General features: G+C 37.6%; 1 pseudogene; it reads right to left on the bottom strand.

Annotated features, from left to right (window-relative positions):
* LOC129673438 (40S ribosomal protein S8-like) overlaps window positions 1-23,056 on the bottom strand; it is a 160,743-nt pseudogene that overhangs the window by 132,696 nt on the left and 4,991 nt on the right.

Raw genomic sequence — 23,056 nt, forward strand, 5'->3', positions numbered from 1 at the left:
ATAAAACTTTTCCTGACATGAACTCAACGCCGAGCTCTTCGACACACCCCACCCCCATGCCCAAGGGAGGAGCAGCCTTACCAGGCCACAGAAGAAGACATTTCAGCCAGGCCTGGAGAGACTTCATAAGCTAGGGTCAGATAAAAAAGGAGGAGATCCTCCCCTATTAGTTGACTTGGAGAGGGGCATAGGGGGGAGAAGAGTGAGGGACGGAGGGTGGGGTTGGGAGGGAAGGAGGGAGGGGGCCACAGCTAGGATACAAAGTAAATAACCTGTGGTTAATATAAAAAATAAAAAATAAAGTGGAAAAAAAAAGACTAGCAAAAACAAAAGGAAACTCAACCAGGTTTTTCCTCTGGATTAGTCTCAGTGGTCATTTCGCAGCTGCAAGTCTCATACTCAGATTATTTTACTGGAAAAAAGATTGTGTGTTTCTTCCTAGAAATTAGTTATTGTTCACACTTCACTAGCAATTTATAAAGCAAAATAATTTTTAATTATTTAGGTTTGGGTATAGAATCCATGTAAATCAAATATATTTGATTTAAAAAAGCAACATTGGGAAATTCTCAAATATAAACTGAGGATTCACTACAACTGTATGGACTGGAAAACCTAGTTGCCTTTTTACTGTCAATCCCCAAACCAATCATTAATTCCTGTACTTCTGGCCACTTATGAAAACCTAATGTGTTTCTTAGCCCTTTGCTTATAACTAATAGTCGCCTTTAACGAATTGGTTAGCTTGGGGTCATCAGTGTGAACAGGCGAATGGGTATACATAGGTATTAACAGACTTACACATCTGGTCCTAAATTATGTTAACCATGATTCTTTAAAGGCTTGTATACATATAATCAATACTTACTGATGATACTGAATATGTAATATCCTATGCTAATTTGCTCCATTTACAGTCTCTCCTCACACATCTATGAAGACTTTTTGTACAGAAAATACACAGGCAAATAATTACAATTATCTTTCTGAACATATATGAGTACAATATGAAATAGTTGTAATCTTATTAGAAATTTATGATGTTACTAAATTTTTCATTATAATTTTTTAGAAACTTTAACTTACTTTATATTTTTCTCTATTTTTTTCTCAGTTAAATTTATTAAAGCATTAACAGTAGAACTGGTGGGAATATTTTAGGGAAGATTACTTGGCCTCCGTCTTCACGGAGCTGGAAGACAGAATATTAAGAACTATACAGTGCAATCCAATATTAGGTCCTTTGAAGCACTACAATAGTGTTCTGGGTTGTTGTTCAGATTGGAAGATTTTAGGAAAGTCATCCTGAGGGCATGCCATCCTAACTGTGTCATCTAAGGCAAATGTTACATTTGATCAGGAAAAACTGAATAGCCCGTGTAGGCAGATAGAAAGCTGTTCAAAGAGAATGAGGTACCTGGATACAGGAGATACAAAAGGGGGCCAGGAGAGGTCTTCTGCATTGAGCAGTTTCCATACACGGAAGACCTTAGTGTCTGGGGATTCCTTGTCCACATCTGATCACGGATTTACTTTCTACCTTTCCTTCCCTCCTGCCAAGGATAAGTCTCGTGTACAAATGCCTTTCCTCCTAGTATCTTCCTGCCTTATTAAAATGTTTGTTTGCCAACTCTTACCGGCTTCTATTCTGTTTGAGAGAACAAACTGAATAAAATAAATTGCTTCCTTCCTTCATTAACAACACGTGTATGCATTTCACGTTCAAGTTATTCTAGAAGAAAAAAGGCAGATAGCCACAGTCTACATCCATGAAATCAGATTATTAACACTTTTAGCTCAGTAACATTTAAATTTTAGGATGAAAACAATTTTAGTAGCTACACACAATAGCATCACTGACATACAGAATACAAACATAGTCATTCCAAGATACATCGGATGATTATTTTCCGAGTGCTCAAAAAATATTAAGAGAAATTAATGAGACCACACACACACACATATAAAACTCTGCAATCAAATATTGTTTTAGGATGTGTTGCTGAACTCATTTGGTTTCTAGAAAAATCTTTATTAAAGCACATCATGAAATAATTCATGGAGTTAAAAAAAATCTTGTGGAAAAGATAACGCCCCTGATAAAAACTGTGCTGCACAGGGATGCATAGGCTTTCCCCTGCTGTTTCTTTGATTCTCCCTCATACTTGCTCTTCAGGCTTCCTATCATAATACAAGAAAACAATTTTTATTTATTTGTTTGTTACAATTTACTCACTTTGTATGCCAGCTATAGCCCCCTCCCTCATCTCCTCCCAGTCCTGCCTACCCTCGCTCTTTACCCACTATGACCCTCTGTTAGTCCACTGATAAAGGAAAATCTCCTCCCCTTCTATCTGACCTTAGCCTGTCAGGTCTCATAAGGGCTGGCTGCAGGATCTTCCTCTGGCAAGGCTGCAGCCCCCAAGAAGAGGTGATGAAAGAGGCAACTACAGAGTTCATGGCAGAGACAGTCCCTGTCCTCTTACTAGGAAACCCACTTGGAAACTGAGCAACTTATGGGCTTTCTCTGAGCAGGCAGTCTAGGGTTGCCTGCCCATAGTCCTAGATTAGAATATTAGTCTCTGCAGGCCCCCTGGACCCAGGTATTTTGGCTCTTTTGGTCTCTTTGTGGAGTTCCTGTCCCCTCCAGGTCTTTCTATCTCCCTCTTCATCCACAAAGTTTCCTAAACTCTGCCCAACGTTTGGCTATGAGTCTCAGGACTCCTTCAATACCCTGATGGGTAGAGTCTTTCAGAGGACCTCTGTGGAAGGCTCCTGTCCAGTTTCTTGTCTTCTCCGACTTCTGATATCTATCTTGTTTGCCCTTCTGAGTGAGGTTTCTGCCTCTTCCCTAGCGTCCTCCTTGTTTAGTTTCTTTAGGACCATAGATTGTAGTATGTTTATCTACATTACATGGCTAATAGTCACTTATAAGTGAGTATATATTATATGTGTCTTTCTGCTTCTGGGTTACCTCACTCAGGATGATCTTTTCTAGTTCCTACAATTTGCCTGCAAATTTCATGATTTCCTTCCTTTTAGTTGCTAGTAGTATTCCATTGTGTAAATGTACCACAATTTCTATGTCCATTCTTTAATTGAGGGACATATAAGTTGTTTCCAGATTCTGACTATTATGACTAATGCTGCCATAAACATGTTGAGCAAATGTCCTGGTTTTATGGTTGAGCATCTTTTGGATATATGCCTAAGAGTGGTATAGCTAGACCTTGAGGTAGCACTATTCCTTATTTTCTGAGAAAATGCCAGATTGATTTCCAAAGCAGCTGTACGAGGTTACACTCCCACCAGCAATGGAGGAGGGTTCCCCTTTCTCCACAACCTGTCTTGATTTTAGACAAAGAAGGGAAAACATACAATGGAAAAAAAGATAGTGTCTTCTACAAATGGTGATGTACCAACTGGATGTCCACATGTAGAAAAATGCAAATAGACTGATATTTATCACCCTGCACAAAACCAAAGTCCTAGTGGATCAAAGACCTCAACATAAAAGCAGGCACACTAAACCTGTTAGAAGAAAAAGTGGGGATCAGCCTTCAACTCATTGACACAGGAGAAAACTTCCTGAACAGAACACCAACAGCACACGCTCTAAGAGCAACAATCAATAAATGGGACCTCATGAAACTGAAAAGCTTCTGTAAAGCAAAGGAAACTGTCATCAGAACAAAATGACAGCCTACAGACTGGGAAAGGATCTTCACCAACCCTACGTCTGACAGAGGACTAATATCCAAAATATATAAAGAACTCAAGAAGTTAAGCACCAACAAATCAAATAATCCAATTACAAAATGGGGGACAGACCTAAACAGAGAATTCTCATCTGAGAAATATCAAATGACAGAGAAACACTTAAAGAGTGTTTAGTCATCATGGAAATGCGAATCAAAATGACCCTGAGATTCTACCTCACACCCATCAAAATGTCTAAGATAAAAAAAAATCTCAAGGGATGAAACATACAGGAAAAGAAAAGTAGTCCAGAAAGTTTTTGTTTGTTTGTTTGTTTGTTTTTTTACAGTAAAACAACAAGCTATTGATCTGTGCAGGTTATTTATTTTTTTCCTTAAGGGCTCAGTATTTCATTCAGGTTCTTTTCAGCTCCAATATGTTCAGCCCATTAATATTAGGTAAAATACAAACTACCCATACATTTCTCCATTTTAAGCTCCTTTGGAGCTGCAATAAAATCTTTTCTTGTTTTAATCCAAATCTCGGATATTCAGATATTTTATAAGCTTTAACTGACAAAGAACAGTAATGAAATGCCAATGAAAACTGATTTTCCTGGGTGCTTGGACAAAAGAAAGAAAAAACGTAAAAATTTTAAGAGCAATGCCTCTACGTGCCTTCACAGTAAGTAATGTTTGGAACTGCTCCCTGATGTAACCAAGAAACTGTGGGTGAACTACAGATAGCTATTCCTGTTATCTTCTTCAAATGAGCTCCTTAGCTCTAAAATCTACCCCCTAGTCAGTTCTGAACTTTCTTTGTCTGGCTGTGCTCTTCCATACCCTTAAGTACTTAGCTACAAGTAGCCTATACCTAATCCCTAGAGACCGTGTACAAAGGAGCCATCACAAGATGTTTAGCCTTCAAGAATCATCTTCTGCAATGGCCCTTGACATGAATCTGAAAGCGTGTAGTGATATACTCAAATGATTTCCCTTTTTGCTTATGCTAAATAAAAAGGCGGGGTTTTATTTCTTAGTTTCTCAAATAAGACTTCCTGACCCAAAGTTTTTTAAACACTCTATCTTGTCATATCAATAACCACTCAATAATTCAACACAGACTTTGTTCAGTTGACGTTCTCTGTGTAAACTTGCCTTCCTTTGGTTCGCCGCTTGCACAGGTGTAAGGTTTGTGCCAGCTTGGCTCTCGGTAATCTCTGGTTTCTGGTGTCAATGTTGCTCAAAATAGCTCCGGGATATGGTCAACAATTGCCAAATGGAAACTCAAAAAACTGAAATATTTCTGCACAACAGGCGAATAAGCCCAGGGAATAAGGAGGAATCTTTGACGTCTGCATATCTGACAGAGGACTTTATCCAGAACAAAAATGAAAACTAAAAAACAAATGATTCGGTTAAAAGATGGGCAATGGTTCATATGGAGTTCTCAAAAGAAAAAATAAAAACAGCCAGTAAACATCTGTAAAATTATTCACTTCTTGAAATTAGGAAAGCACAAATTAAAACTGCTTTGAGATTTCATTGTGTCAGAGGCAGAATGGCTAAGATTAAAAAATAAGCAACAACAAAACGAAAAACATAACCTAATAATGTGGGACTACAAAAACATTCACTGCTGGTGGGATTGAGAAGTGAAACTGCCAATTTGGAAATCAGAGTGAAAATTTCCCCCAGAACTAAAATATCTACCACGTGACCCACTCCTCAACATACGCCCAAAGGACTTGACATCTCACTCGATAAATACCAGTATGTTCATTGTCACTCCGTTCACAGTATCTCAGAATGGGAAACAACCTAAATAACATTTTTTCTTTTATAAAAATTTATTTTTTATTACAACTTACTCACTTTGTATCCTGGCTGTAGCCTCTCCCTCTTTTCCTCTCAGTCCTACCCTCCCTCTCTCTTTCCTCCCTGCCCCTTTCCTAGTCCACTGATAGCAGCACTCCACCTCCCCTTCCATCTGACACTAGCCTATCAGGTCTCACCAGGACTGGCTGCGTCATTTTCCTCTGTGGCCTGGCAAGGATGCTCTCCCCACCAGGGGGAGGTGATCAAAGACCCAGTTCTTTGATCTGGGTTCATGCCAGAGAGAGCCCTTGTTCCCCTTGCTAGGGGACCCACTTGGAGACTGAGCTGCCATGGGCTATATCTGAACAGGGGTTCTAGGTTATCTCCATGCATGGTCCTTGGTTGGAGTATTAGTCTCTGCAGGCCCCTCTGGGCCCAGAATTTTTGGTTCTGTTGGTCTCCTTGTGGAGATCCTGTACCACTCCTAGGCATATATCTGAAATATGCTCAGGTATACAACAAGGACATTTGCTCAACTGTGTTCATAGCAGCTTTATTCATAGTAGCCAGAATCTGGAAACAACCCAGATGTTCCTCAATTGAGGAATGCATACAGAAACTATGGTACATTTACACAATGGAATGCCACTCAGCAATTAAAAACAGGGAAATCATGAAATTTGCAGGCAAATTGTGGGAACTAGAAAAGGTCATCCTGAGTGAGGTATCCCAGAAGCAGAAAGACACATTTGATATATACTCACTTATAAGTTGATATTAGCCATATAATATAGGATAAACATACTACAAACTATAGTCCTAAAGAAGGTAAACAACAAGGAGGACCTAGGGAAGATGCTTAATCCTCAGTCAGAGAGGCAAACAGGATATCATAAGAAGAGGGAGAAAACAGGAAACAGGACAGGAACCTACCACAGTGGGCCTCTGCAAGACTCTATCCAGTAGGGTAGTGAAGCAGATGGGGCATAGAAAGACTAAATATCTTTCAATTGATAAGCAGATAAGAAAATGCAGTATGTGCATTCAACAGAGTCATATCCAGCTGTAAGAAATGAAATTGGCAGTTAAATGGGTAGAATTGAAAAACATTACAATGAGTGAAATAACTTAGGCTCAGAAAGGCAAATACAGAATATCCTTTTATATAGATTCATATTCTGAATCTTCAGATTTTAACTTGCTATAAACCACAGAAATCAAGAAAGAAAAAGGAGGCTATGTGAGGGTGAGGGAGCAATAGGGGTGAGAATAACAAACACAAGTGCGATTCAGGAGCAAATGGGGCAATGGGTGCACTTTAGTTTGGAAAGGGAGAAAAAAGGTCAATACAAAAAAGACAGAGTGAGAAGAGACAGATAACACTGAGAAGGCTTGAAAATGCCGTAGAAAAACATCTATCCTGTTTTATGTTTACTCAAAAAGTACATATGCATCTGGGTACACGCCTTCAATCCCAGCGTGCAAGAGTCAGAGGCAGACAGAGTTCAAGACCAGTGTGGTCTACAGAGCAAGTTGCAGGAGAGCCAGAGCTGCACAGAGAAACTCTGTCTCGAAAAACAAAACAAAACAAAATGCACATGCAATATATATGACTGTATTGTGTGCTTATGAAGCTATACCACTTAGGTGATAATTCATCCCTGAAGAATCACAGACAAACAGAAGAACAAACACTAGGCACTGGAACCCTCCCCTCTCCTGGCCAAGAGAGCCCAAAAGAAACCAGAATAACACAGAACATTGTTTTTGCAGTGCATTGTACATAGTACTTGGAGTAATTAAGCTAGACTTGACATTGAAGACTATTCTCTAAGAACTAGCTCTTATGGTATCAAGAGATGCTGTGCAATCTGCTAGAGAAAATACAAAAGCAATCAGTATTTCTTCCCAGATGTAAAGCCTTCAAACCTCAACAATGGCCACACAGCAATATCTCACCAGGAGTACAATAGTGCCACTTATTGCAAGTGGTAAACAATGCCACGTAACTGGAGGTGAGCCAGGCTCAGTGGGAGGAGATTCCTGCCTGGTGTGGTAAAGCTGGCCAGTTACCTTTGGCAGGTGAGATCGTAGACACTAGAAGAGAATCTATGTCCACTTTCCTAAACAAGTATACTTTTTTAACTCCATTCTAAAATTTTATCTTTGCACTCACAAATAAGTGTATCTCTTAATACACCTCAGGATTTTTTTTTCTGCAGAAGATGGAAATTATTACAGTTATCTACAACTGGTCAAATGGAAAGAACAACAAACTGTGAAACGCTCAAGTCCAACTGCCATATCTACGTTGTAATCTCTAAGCCTAAGGCTCAGAAAACATCTTTGAAGAGAGAGCAGGAGATTGTAAAAGCAGAAGAAAGGGATGGCTACTCTGACATTATCTCTTCTACATATTACAGCAAAGCTGTACCAATGGGATTTCAAAAATATGGTCATGTGACAAGTCCCGTACAATGACACCACCAGTTGACATAGGAATCTAGATGCAGAAAATCGCACAGGGCCCCACCCCTCGATGAAGAATTACAGGCAATTAATGGCTGAGAGGGGAAAAATCAGTATCCTCTAGGGATGAATCCTCTGATATGTAATCTAATCTCAAGTGGAAAGCCTGAAAGACATGTACATACAAGCAAAATTAGACTTAACAGGCTGTATTTATATTGCATGTGATTTATGTGTAGCAACAGTTACTAAAGAAGAAGAGGTCATGAAATTAAAAGGAAGGACAGAGGAGGGGTTGGGGAAGTGGGAGGGGCAAATGATAGGCATTGAAGAAATTATCAAAAAAATAAAGAATCAGTGTAGGTAAGCTATAATACAGAATGAAATAAGAATTGCCCGAATGTTCATTGTGACACTTATCCTCAACACAGATAGAAAGCAGGCTATTTTCATCGTATTTTCCTTGAAAATTGTGAAAAAGAAAACTAACTTTTCATGCCAAACGTCCAAAAATCTGAGTGACAAGGATTAGCCACAGACCTTGGGACTTGAAAGTATGTTTGTTTCCAGCTAAAAGCTTGGCAACACCCAGGCCACTTCCCAAGCCAACGAAGCTGCGTATGTGAAGCCATCCACCTGCAGAATGGCAGGTGGAAAATTATTCAGGTGAAGGAATCCAATTGGTGACCTTTAAAATAATGATTCATTACCTTAAAACACTTCTATTATGTCAGCATGAGTACATCCATTGAAATTAATATATTTAAATCAAAAACAGTAGGTCTTACTTAACCTATCATTAACCAAAAGTACATTTAAAATAATTTATTCAAGTTTTCTTATCTTTCTTTTCTGCCCCTGCATCCCTTCTCCTTTTTCTGTTTTTCTTCCCTTCTTTCCTTACCTTCAAACCATTTTCAGCATTTTCCATCCTTGTCTGGACATTCTCCATCACTTATACCAATGAAGTAATAGCTGAGAATTAAAGCTCCCAATCAGGGAAAATACCTGATGAACACTCAATGTGTAACCTGACGTATATGTCTCATGAAGTGGCATGGATATTAAAGGGAGAAAAATATATATACATATATGTTTGCATGCATGTATGCATGCATGTATGTATGTATGTATAGATTAGCTCACACAGAGATATATATCACATCTTCCAAAGTTCTAGACCCGTAATGATATTAAATTCCTTTCAGTCTTCCTCAGTTCTCCTCCACACAGCATCATGGAATGCACTTTATGCTTAGCCCAAGCTGTTCAGTTTGGGTCTTAATGTTTGACTGAAGCTTTCCCAGAAAGAAAGGATGACTGGGAAATCCAGGGATATACATACTGATACAGAGGATGTGTTGTTTGGGACACCAATAACCAGAGTCTCAAGTGATAACATAATTCTGAATTCAGAACAAATGTGTGAGGTAGGTAGCTACCTAGGAGTAAGAAAATGCATGGCTGGGCTGAAGTTATATTTATGAGGACATGTTTGTGATTTTCAAAGCAAAATTTTGTGAGCAGTTTTCATTATATTCTGAGCTATATAACTTTTTACGGCATACACATTTATAAATAAAAGCAAGAGAGCCTCTAAATCACAGACTTAGGCTGAAATGATGCCTCTAGGGCTTGGGATTATAAAAAAATAAAAGGATACCAAGAAGGGATCATAAGGCAATATCCTACAGGAAGCAAATTGATACCTGGGATTACAGTAGCAATTCCTTTCTGGCATTCACAAAGAAACATATTTTAGATAAACAAATAGGCAGAACATTTTGGATCTCTGTAAACAGATCGGAAAAGTCAGGCGAGAGTTTTTCCCTATGTGGATGCAAATGACATCATTCATAACCTTTTGAGCAACTGGTGTATTCTGAAGAGCTGTAATTTGCAGGTGCAGTACTAAAGCCGAACTCTTCACTCTATTTCACATTATAGTTCTATTGACAGAGCATAAGAAATGCCATTTAGGCACACATTTTTCGTGACTTTTTCTTTAATATCAGAGATTTCATCTGTAATGCTTTCATATTAATGGGTGTATATGTAATATACATACATTGATTTACAGACAATAATACTACTGATTCGTTCCTATGTCTGACTTTTATTATTGATGCTATCTATCGGGGCTGTATTTCTAATGCACGGACAAACATAGTGGGCAGATTGGTACCCGTGGGGGACCTGCTCTGGCTCTGAAGAGGAGAGGGAAGAATGAGGAGGAGGAGTGTGTGATGGAGTGGGGGTGGGACTGGGAGGAGAAAAGGTGGAGCTGCAATCAGGAGGGAAAGTGAATAAATAAATAAATTTTTAAAAAGAATTTGTGTCACGCAAAAGAGATTCTAAACCACAGTCCTCTTCTATTTTTTCAGCCAAGAATTCAGGAAGTGTCAGCATACACAGTACTAAGGGAGGTCTTCAGAGGAGCAAGAGCGCAGCATGGAAATCCTGAAGGCATTTAAAAACAGTAGGAGAGAGCTATCCTACATAGATGTTGGTGTTGCAGAAGAATGTTTAATGTCCACCACAGAAAGCAAGTGCATGGCCCCAGGACTGCCAGAGAGGCTGGTAGGAACCCAAGACAGCAGAGAGGGGAGGCAGTCCATGAAAAAATATTATTGAAACTACACCCTGAAGTGCAGACCAAATTTTGTCAAGAAGAATCCTGCTGAGCTGGTGCGTAAAAACGTGGTTTTGGTAAACTTGCATTTGTTCCTGCAAAGTAACTTGAAGAAACAAAATTAAATTCCAAACAAATAACTCTAATTAACTATAGAGTGTATAAATAGTATGAACAAAATATTAATTTAAAAAGAAAACCTCTCGAGCCGTTACTCCGGCTGAAGCCCTGTGACTAGAAGCAGAAGGATAGAATAACTTTATTGACATCTGGGAAGATTCCATGGTGGGCCCAGGGAGCACTGTAGGTTCAAACGAAACCAAATATGCCTGTGACTTTTCACTGAATCATTATTTTAAAAAACATGAAAATGAAAGGCATAGATAACAAATTACACATTTCTTTTGTTTTCTCGCCCTCTTTTTTGATATTTTCCACACTTACCTAACAATAGAACATATTGTTTTTATTTTATTTGAAATTACATACATCAACTTGCTTTGTAGGATATAAATTAGTTGTGTGGGTTTGATAAAGTACATAAATTACTCTCTTTTATTCATGCCATACCTTTCATTATTCATAGTTACACTCACTGAAGAGAACAAATAAATTACAAGACAACACTACAAACCTCTGTTGGAAATGGTATGAGTTCGTACACGCTAATCCCTTTCATGGGGTGGAGGCCCTGCCCGCAGCAGCTCCTTGTGTCCTGGGCTGCTTCTGTGAACTGCAGGTCACTCGCGGGCGTGTGTATATGAATGCTACTAGTGATGGAAGTGGCATGTAGAAACCTTCAGGAAAACACGGGGTCAGAGTCTGATCCGTGAATGCCTGTGGAAAAGGATTCTCATCTACTTAGTAATTGTTGTAAAGTTATTAAAACCGCTTTCCATCAAGCAAACATGCTAACAACTTCTTGATTTGAAGGCTTTACTTGGGTCAGTGCTGATAAATTTTACAACTCTCAAAGATAAAAATCAAATACCAAGGAGTGCAAGATCTCTGACGACAGTCCTTGGCATAAGCAATGTAAAAATATTCAGAACCAACAGGAAAAAATGCATTTGTATACTTAGTTTGAATAGAATTAGTGAATCAGGACCATGCAAACTAAACTTAGGTGTGAAGGAAACACATTTAGAAAGAAAAGAAGCAAGATGAGCAGGGTGGTGGGAGGGGAGGGGAAGCAAATAGCCTCTTTTTACATTGAGATGGTTTTGAGAATAATAATGTGCTAGTTTCTTTCCTTTTTTTTTTTTAATACAAGTAGCTATTGAAGATTGTAATGATTTCAGTCTAAAAAGCAGTGCTGGAAAAGCCTCTTCGGAGATTGCCAACTCCCACTGTGCAGAAACACTGTGTCCCTTCGTGCTGCTGTAATGGAGACAAACAAAAGAAGCACTTCAAGAAAAGGGGAGGGAGGGGGGAGGGCTAAAAGCACCACGGCTGTGCTTCCCAGAGAAACAGCCACAGTTTTTGCAAGGACCAAAAGCAAGCATCGCTATTTCTAAGTTTAAGACTAAGACAAGTTAAATAAAGGCTTAACCACATGTGTAATAATTTATCATCATCAATTATAACCTAGCCTCACTTGCAATGAAACCAATTCCCTGATATAAAATAGCCCAGTTGATTTCATACTTTGTCACATATGTGAGCTCCTACAAAAGACTGTAAATTAGGAAAACACGCTACACTACTGCTTCCCCTATCAACTTTTCTTTGTTTTGCAAAATAAATGCTTTAACAACTAACATACATAATCTAAGCATCCTAACTAAGATGGCACTTCTTATTCCCTCCTGCTGCCATAGAGGTTTAAATACTGCTTAGTATTTCAGAGTCTATCCTAAGGTCAATGATAATTACTGTTTACTTGTTTTCAAATGTTCATAATGTAAGGGCATTGTGAGATGGTGAAAGTTAGTATTTCATGCACTCCCCAGGCAAACCCAAGAACAAGATGAAAGAAAACACATTTAAATTTGGTTTTAATTTCTAATAATTTAGTACCATCATGTCCAGTTTTACCCCATGTAAAATGTGAAGGATTGATTTCTTTAATTCTAAGCCTGAGACAAATGTTTTTTTTTAATATTCTTTATATATCTTTGTATCATAGACCAGTTTATAATTTTACTGTTGCTCATCCTGATATAAGCTTTATCTGTAGTTTCCTTTAAGTAGGCTACATCTCAAATGCTAAAATACAAAAGAGGTGCTTGTTTCTTATAAGCAGTAACTCACATGCTGATAAAAGATATCACACTTGATCCTGATGATTGGAGAAACTCACAGCTCTCCAGAAAGAAAGAAAATTACAAGTGAAAACTTGGAAGGAAGACATTTCAGGCAAAAGTTGGAGAAACAGTTGCCTAAACCATCACATTACCTGTGCGAACAAACCCAGAACAATGCTCTATTTTATCTCAAGATCTTAATTTTGCTGGTTTTTTTTGTTGTTGTTGTTGAGAGCTAATCTCTGTTATGCTGACATATTAACCCAATTCATGTAGTCTATGTTTAAAATTCATCTATTTATAGAACTTTCAGTGATTATCACACGCAGTATTTTTTTCAAATGAACCCCAAATTTAATTCACTTAAATTTTTTTTCATGATTCACTTATATAACACTTGTTTAAAATTTGATGCCTGAATAGCTATTATATATAGCTGGTGAGCTGAAAGGTAGAAAACAAAGAATCTAGGAATTCTGTTCTCCCTGGTAGCGACTATTTAGAATTCTGGAATAGAGAAAAACCTCTTTTGTTTATGATTTAAGGAATGGAAAGACCCATTAACAAGTAGATCTATTGTTATTTATAATAACACTCAAACGTTTCCTATGTCTTCTGTTTTAATTGTGCTTGATTAGCAGCAGGGTAATTACATATGAAACAACAGTAGTTATCATAGCACCCTGACTAATGCTCGCAGCGTGTTTACCATGTTGCATATACACTGTTATAAAAACTTTACATTCACTGACACATTTAAGTTTCATAACAACTTAACAGATGTATTTTATTACTTCAATTTTATAGGTGAAAGTTTAAATAACTTGCCTAAGAGACGGTGCATTTTAAGTAGAACAAACGATCGAATCTAAAAGCCTGGCCTGAACAGAACAATTTGAACATTGGTAACTCAATACTTTCATTGCCTAAAGGTTTATTTGGGTATATTCAAATTTCCACCGAACTTCATGCAGCATTTCCCAGGCAACCATGTATACATATATGTATAAAGGTGGTATATGTACACTAATTCCCTGTTAAAGTACGATATACCTTTCAGAGGAGAGGACATAATGATGTCCCGTATCACTTCATCGCCTAGCACACAAAATGTTAAAAGTTTACAATAGAAATCGAGGGTAACTTCAAGAACAGATGTGGTAGACTACCTCGCCCTCTACAGAACAGTGAGTATCAGCCACTAACTTTAAGACACTATTAATTGTGTTACAAGCAATTATAATTTGATTTATTTCCAAAGACTTCTTGTTCTTATCTTAAAAAAAATAATAAAGACTAAAAGGAGTGTTTGCCAATAAATGGATTATGAGGCATGAGTATTATTTTACTTTCTTTTTCTTAGAAGTGGCTAGATTTTTTATTTTTTATTTTATTTTATTTTATTTTTGGACACACAAGGTGTTTAGGAGAATGTCCAATGGGAATTGCTTTTTCTTTTCTCTTACCATGAAGGTTAAGAAGGCACCCTGGGGAGGCTGCTACTCATGCCCAGTTCTGCTGTGGGTTTCTGGCTGAGAAACAGTGTAAAGAAGTCACTGAGCTAACAGGAGGGAATTCTCCATTACGAGGCGCTAGAGTAAGTATGGTCTCCTCTACTGGGAGTAATTTGCCCAAAGCCTTTCAAATCTGGAACTGAGTGTCTGTTTATATTCAGATCACAAATTGCGAAGTGTAAGTAAATCAGTTTGGTCCTGCAATATGCAAAGCAGATAAATAAGGTCTCATGACATAGTTTATGAGTGAGTGGCACAAACTAATAATGTACAATAAAAAAAAAAAAAAAAAAAAACACTGAGGTACTGTACAGGTTATCCAAGGAACAAAGCTAACAATCCAAGGTGGACCAGAGAGCAAGACAGCGCAGTCAGAGCCTTCAGAGGAGAAGCGTTTTGTGTCTGGATCTTGCAGAAAGCTTTGTCATCAAGCCAACCAAGAGAACTGACAGAAAAATATGCAGACATGAAAAACATTTCTTGCCAGAAGAAAAATAAAACAATCCAATCAATTTCAGTTGTGTAGAAAGCAGCTCCTAGAAACTACTTACAAACTCCAGCAGAGCAGAAGGGCGTCATCCACTTCCAGCAAGTTTATAACTCCCACATGGGACTCGCTTCATTCATCTACTGAGATATGAATTTGGGGCAGCCATGGAAAAATCATCCAGCAAAGTTTTTAACCCTCTGGCCCTCCTTCATTTAGTTACAGTATCTTTATCCCATTTTGCTGCCCCACTGCTTGGAGTTCTGTTACACAGGGTGCTTGTGGCTTTAAAAATGCAAAATGGTTGCCAGAAGAAACAGTTTTGCCATGAAGCAAATGTTCATACTCTGCAATGCTAATTTATGTCCTCTCTTATAGCTATACAGGTTGCTACGTGCAATGAATTAAATATTAGTGGAAATTATGTGATGGAGTTATTAGGGGAGTCTTTACAAAACCAGAATGTTTGAATACAGGTGTAATCTCTATGTGATGAAATTTTGCTAACTTAAAAATTTGAAAATGAGCCAAATGAAAGTATTCAGAAAATTCAAATGATTGTAAACCTTGTTATGTATAATGTCATGCTTCTTACCCTGGTTATGGGATATATGGATGTGGGCCTAACTGTAAAAAATAATCCACCAGTCTCAATTCGTGACAGGTAGACATCAATTTATACAGACTACATATCAATTAAAAGGTGGGGTTTTTCCTCACCAGCAAGAACATGTTCCCTACATTCACAATGCAAACATAATCATGTTTTACAACCCAAGTCTCAAACTACCAGGAGAAACTAGAAACGCTTATTCACTTAAAAACTGGTAGTTTCGGCTCTTGAAGAAATTCAGACATAGTGAGTATTCTGTCTATGCGATATTTCAGGGACCTCTCCCTAACAATAACATTCCTTCTTGTGAGTAAATCAAGAAAGACGATGTTAAGGATTTTGCACATGGTCTTGTTTGTTTTTGTTTTTTTATCCCTGTGCTTGTCCCTAAGAGAACTGCTGTGCTGGAAGTTGGAAGGCAGGTTATGCGGCATTTGACAGTAGAGAAAGAGGCTCTCAGACAAAAGGGGCAGTGAGCTCACTGGCTTCCTGGGATTCCATAGGTGGGAAATCACCTTGATACTTTTGACTACTGCTGATTTTCCCTTCTGCCGACACCTCTGAGGCTCTGAAAGTTGCCTTGCTCACATCCTTTGCTACTAGTGTCAAAGCACACGCTCAATCTTCACATGCCAAGAAAGAAGCAAAACTTTATCTTAATGCCCAAAAGTCTTAGCTCCTGTCAAAGATTTTCATTTAACACTCACAGTTGTCTATGGCAACTTGAAGACGTTGTCTTAAGGAGGGGGGCTGCCAGTGATAGGGTGAAGAGAAAAAGGCTTTCCTGAAGAAGCCTTGTACTGTTCCACACCCCACAGGCAAGTTATGGAATAAAGGGTCATTTAACTGTTATTTACAAGAGCCACGCTTGCCCAAGAGGCGACGGGGTATCTTGAATAATAAGATCATTATAGTTAACTAAGAAAGGAGATCCTTTCAAAGAATAAAATGTTTTTATCAACATTTCCTTCCATGAAAGTAATTGCCACCAGGTGTTATTTATTTAGTGACTGCTAGTTACAGCTGATACGTTTCATAGTAACAAAAATATCAGTATTTATTACAAACTTTGAGCTTCCATGATATACAAAGCACACTATGTATTACACTCTTCTTCCTAAGTGTATTGTCATGCCGTACCAATACAGAGAGAATAAGCACATAATACTTCAAGGTATTTGTACAAGAGTACACAAATATTTTACCAAATAGCTATTATCTGGCTAAGTGATACACAGAATCCAACCCATCCCACTAATGAACACCAAGAACAAAAAGCAAACAAAGAAAGAAACAAGCAAAAACCCTACTCCTGCAGTCTGATCGGTGAGGGCCGTTTATCGTGTCCCATGCTGCCCCATTCTTCTGATGATTTTGATGGTCTTATTTTTGCCATTTGGAAGCTCATCCAAGAATACTGAAGTACACAAACTTAGTTCATTGAATTCTTTTTTTTTCTTTCCTTATGCTATTTTTAAAAACTGCATATTTTACACAATAAATCCTAATTCAGTCAATACTAGTTCATTCAAATAGCATCTGAATTTTAAATTTGGCTCATTTTCAGACAATTAGTCAGGGTGCCAATTTCCCAGTCAAATAAAATCATTTTCCCATTAACATTTTTGGTTACATAATCTGCTATACAAATATAATACTATTAAAACTCAATGTGCAAATTAAGTCCCTAGAATATCTCAGTTGCTAATTTGGTCAGATAACTCCAAGCATACATTTTGCTGTCATTTAAATTGGAGATTTGTCTGGTGGCGGATGGCTTTCCACGGGTGAGAATGTGGCTGAAGAGCCCAGTTCGTGCCTCAGCTTTTCCACACTTCACACACATGGAAGCCGTCTTTGGGCTGGGACTCTCTCCTCTGTCTGCACAGCATATTGTACGTGCAGCCCTTCCTTTCCTCCTTGTAGGCTGCCAGACACACTTGCCCAAAAAGAGTCACTCAGTCTTTGATTTTTTTGCAAGTAAGTTTGGCCTGTCTGATGTTTGCATAGCCATGCCACATTGTTAGAAGTTGTGATTCAATGTATCCTCCAAGCCTTTCTTCTGCCAGGCTGCCTCCACCTCCTCACAAAGCCCCATTTCAGCTCCCTGTTGAGCCGCTGACTCAGGGCCTTACAGTGAATCATCCCCCAACTTTGCTGGTTCCCATGGTAGGGGCTGTGCTGGTCTTTGCCTCACCATTACAAACCCAGCTGGGGTAACTTTTAGAAATTCTGCTTTCACACTTGGGTCGCACATGTCTTGCAGGTGATGTAGGAAGCTGCCTGCAATGCGACATCTGTGACAGACCCAGATCTCTCAGCCATATGGAAGGTTGGACAGTACTAAACTTTTGATTGGATCCAGAGTGTAGAGCCGCGTCTGACTGCCAACCTCCCAAAAGGCAAACAGGACGTCTCGAGTGTGTTTCTACCTCTTTGTTTCTCAAACTTGCGATACAGGCTAGTTTTATTTCCAGCAACATCAGTAATCCAAAGGCCATCAAGAGAGGGGATGAGAGTTCTTATGTCAAAGAAACTGGAATAGAAATTCTGGTTATTCCAATTTGGGGCATTGCTATTCAAAAAATTATTTTGAACTTTTTAAGGCAGTTTCCCTTACTTGAATTATGATCATCACTTCTACTGCGGGGAGTTAGTATAAATTAACTAAAAATAATGCATGTCAATAATGTGGTAAATACAAATATGCTCAAATGCTCATTAAGTATTAGCTATTGGAGTACATGAGATAAAAATAGGTTCTTCAGGGTTAAGAGCAGCCTCTACATTTGACAAAGGTATACATTTATTTGACTGGTTCTCACATAATTCCTTGCCTTGCCGTAGTTATTACTAAACCTACTTTAGAAAATATAAGATTAGAAGTCTCCAAAGTTTCTTCTTTCAGTTGCAAGGCCAGATGACATGTTTTGGAGTTTCTTCCTTATTTTTCAAATAGTATTACTGCTCTACAAGAAAATTCTGTAGTCTAGTCTTGAATCTGAAATTGAGCAAGAGTTCTTGAAGACACTCTTCTGCCCAATGCTGCCCTTTCCCATGTGTGTCCATCATTCTGTTAGTTCTGTAAACTATAGTCCGAATTGATATTCTAAATATTCACTGAGTTTCGTGTATTTGAACTAAGTTGGATAATTAAACCATTATCCCTAGTTCTGTTTCCCAAACTGACTTGCTGCTGAAACATATGCCCTTACAATACCTTCAGACAGAAGTATAAGAAATCTCACAGGCCCTTGGTCTCCCTGGGAGGAATACTTTTCTGCCTCTACATTCCTCTGAAGGACTTTTCGTTGGCAGAGGCTTTTCTGCTTTATTGGGAATCCTTTCAACATTAATCAACCACTGTCCTTGGTATAACTGATGTCTGCATACTTGGGTTATATGAGTAGATTACGTTTTGCAAGCTTCGTCTGCAAATGTTGAAAACCGCGATATTATTTCCGGCATTTGATGTCTACCTTGTAAATATCCCCCATTCATTCTGTCATTATTCATGATTTATTGTCCTCTACTATCATGAGAGACTGTCTTCAGATTTTAGCTACAGATCATTCATGAACTTTACTTTCTTTTATAGAAAAACATTTCTTGTTTAAAAATAAACCACTGTAAAAACAACAGCAGAATTAAATTTTATTGCTTTTTTCATTGCTACATTTTACTAAAGACAATGATACTATTCTTGTCCTAAATATTTTTTTTTTCTTCAGCCTCCTTTCCTTACCTTTTAAGGGATCATAGTGTGAGGTAGTCTGTTGATGTTGCTGTCACAAATGTATTGCTCATCTGAACACAGTCTGGTCATAGACTTTCTAATATACTTATGTTTAATGTTCCCTGGTTGTGGGTAACACATAGAGTTGACACTGACCAAGTCTCATGTCATTCTCACTGTAGCTTTTAAAAATGATAAACTAACATTCTGTTTTTAATCTTCCATTATTTTTAAGCTACCCTCATCTTTAGAGTGCATTTCTCAAATGACTAAGAACATTGAGCATTTCTTTAAGTGTTTCTCTGTCATTCAGAGTTTCTCTGTATTCCTTGAAATACTGGACAAAATTGTAAAGTATGTTTGCCTATGTACTTACGTCACTATTTGAACCCGGAGAGTCAAATAGATTCTCACATGCTTGACATGACTTTTGCTTTATGAGATTTCATACAAAACAGTGCAATTTGTCACACTTCATCTTTATGAGTGATTAAGAGTGAGCTAACACATTAAATAGATTTTAGATTTCTAAAATATGGTAGCTTTCATCACTCACATTGTTGCTATATCTGTCTTATTATTGATAATAGGAACATTCAAGGCATAACTTCCTTTTAACAAAGCTGTTGCATTAAACATCTATATTTGACTCACTTGTATTTTATCAAAATATCATCTAATAAATCTCATTGATCCCAATATTTTTACTATATTTTATTTAGAAATTTAGACTGACATATAAAACACAGTTAATCATGACATATTTGTATATATGAAAACGTATAGAACCCAATTACATAAATATATAACATTTATATTGATATATGCAAGCTACATATGTGTATACATACTTAAATATTGGTGATTATCTTCTAATTCTTTTTCTATTGTATCTTATTTAGAATTACTGAGCATCATATTGAAGGGTTTAGAATTTATACTAAGTCTCTGAAAAACTGCTTCATTTTGGTATCCATGGTTCTATTATATATCTCACACATGACATATATTATACACTTAGACTATTTGTATATCTATTAAATATATGTGTATATTAAACTGAATAGCATCCAGTTTTGAAGTTCATTATTAGATTAATCTTTTTAAACTCTTATTTTATACAGATATACTACAAAACAATCTTCCTGGTGGTTTCAGAAGACTGTCAGCAGTTTTTGTCACATCATCTGAAACTGCAAACAATAAGCTACAGCATAATAACTCCGGGTTTTTCTTTATTGCTAACCTATCTTTATTTGTGAATATGATGTCCCTCTATTGGAGTGAGCAAAACCCACCAGTACCCTAAAAGTCTTCAGTTTCCCCTCAATTAAAAAACACAATTATGATCTTTCTACCAGATTCATTCTATTATTTAACACATGCTTTTTTGAATGCCGCTGAGTTGCAGCCATTATCCTAGCTGAACAGGCAGGTGAATCTGCCATAATAGGAGGAACCTGATCAACTGGCACATTAACACGTCCAAAGTTCACGGTCACCTATGGAAAGAAGACAGCAAGACTGCCTAACTCTTCTTGGGGTGGTCAAATCCTGTCAACTTCTGTCACAACTTTCCATCTCAAGAATATTCTGAGTGTTCTGAAGCTAATAACAAATTTAAATGAACAAAACTTAATTCATTCTTTCTACCTGTTCTTAGCAAGATTTGATGACTCTGAAAAGAACAGGCAGGTCCTCCTGAACGGAAGCTGTAGTCTGGGAGGTACACACCAGGATCAAAAGTGTCTTACTTTCATAGAAGTTCCCTTTGAGTGGATGGGTCTTGTTTGGTTTTGTTCTAACCTGAAATTTTGTTGCCATACGATTGAATTGTTAGGTCCTTTAGTATAGAAATCAACTTAACAACTTGAGAAGGTGTAATCTAACATTCTGCCTTTTATTCTATTTGCCTCCAAATTTCATGATTTCCTTGTTTTTAATAGCTGAGTACTATTCCATTGAGTAAATATACCCCAATTTCTGTATCCATTCTTCAGTTGAGGGACATCTAAGTTGTTTCAAGATTCTGGCTATTACGAATAAAGGTGCTACGAACATGTTTTCACAAATGTCCTTATTGTATGGTTGAGCATATTTTGAATATATACCTACAAGTGCTATAGCTAGATTTTGAGGAAGCGCTATTCCTAATTGTCTGAGAAAGTACCAGATTGATTTCCAAAATGGTTGTACAAGTTGACATTCCCACCAGCAATGGAGGAGGGCTCCCCTTTCTCCACATCCTCTCCAGCATGTGTTGTCACTTGATTTTTGATCTTAGCCATTCTGATGGGTGTGAGGTGGAATCCTAGGGTCATTTTGATTTGCATTTTTCGGATGACTAAGAACATAGAGCATTTCTTTAAGTGTTTCTCTGCCATTCAATTTTCTTTTGAGAGTTCTCTGTTTAGCTCTATACCCCTTTTTATTATTATCATTTATTGCAATTTATTCAATTTGTTTCCCAGCTGTGCCCCCCATCTCCTTACAATCCCACACTCCCTCCCTCTTCTTCACTATTCCCCTCCCTTAGTCTACTGATAGGGGAAAACCCCAATTTTTAATTGGATTACTTGGTTTGTTGGTGTCTAACTTCTTGAGTTCTTTGTATATTCTAGATGTTAGCCCTCTGTCCAGTGTAGAGTTGGTGAAGATACTTTCCCAGTCTATAGGCTGTTGTTTTGTTCTGAAGACAGTGTCCTTTGCTTTACACAAGCTTTTTAGTTTCATGAGGTCCCATTTATTGATTGTTGATCTTAGAGCCTGTGCTGTTGGTGTCTGTTCAGGAAGTTGTCTCCTGTGCCCACCTGTTTTGTTATTTCTTTATTTCTTCTAGAGTTCAACAATTCTCTTATTAATTTTTAAGCATTTTGAATAACTGATTTAATAATTTTTGGCAGTGATATTTTCAATGATGTTGTATAACTTCCTGCATAACAAGAATTTTACAAGTATGCACTTCCCATTCTTTTCTTTTTCTGTACACTATCTGTCATATTTCACATGTTTTAAGGATCATGTTACTTTAACTTTTCCTTGAAAATCCAATTCCCCTTTTCACAGATTTTAAGAGGATGATGTTTCTTTCATTGACCTAAGCATTTGCTATTTCTGAAGTTTTAAGTTGTTCACAGTTGGCCAAATTTCTCTGCATCCTGTGAACTCTGCGTTTGGAGCTTTCCAGTCGATTTGCAAACTGGTAGATGTTGTAGGCTTTTGTTTTTCCTTTTATCTTTCATGTGTTTTTATTTGTTTGTTTTATTTTTTTTCTTGCTCAATTGCTTGCCTGATTGAAACTCCTGAGTGAGTTCTTTTCCTTTGGTTCATTAGTCATAATTGGGTGGTTTATTGATATGCACACATGGCTTCTAGTGGGCCATACTGATCACTATGCTTCCTTTCTGTATAATTCCTAATAGTCAAACACTTAGTTCTGTAAATCCTTACAATAGTGGTTTCTTTACTTACTGAGCCTTGTCCCTTGACTCACACTCAAATGTCAATTTTTCTTTGGCTTTTCCCCCTGCCCCTCAATTGTGGATCAGAAAGAATTCCCTTCAATCAGAAATCTAATGTAAACATAAGGTCAGTTCCTTTTTATTCTCACAGTAATTGCCCAGAGCAGTGGTTTTGGTTTTTTTTAATTTTAAAAATTTTGTTTTGAGACTGAATTTCATATACCCCAAGCTGACCTTGAACTCATCATGTAGCTAAAGATGGTTTTGGAATATCAACTTTTTCTCTGTGTTATACACATACACCCTCTTACTAGGTTTTCATTCACAAACTTTGAAGTGTTTCTACTGTGTATATGAAATCCAATTTTTTGATCACTAGTTG

This window comes from Psammomys obesus, unplaced genomic scaffold (assembly GCF_907164565.1).
Source record: "Psammomys obesus unplaced genomic scaffold, mPsaObe1.curated_primary_1811, whole genome shotgun sequence".
NCBI classification, from domain to species: Eukaryota; Metazoa; Chordata; class Mammalia; order Rodentia; family Muridae; genus Psammomys; species Psammomys obesus.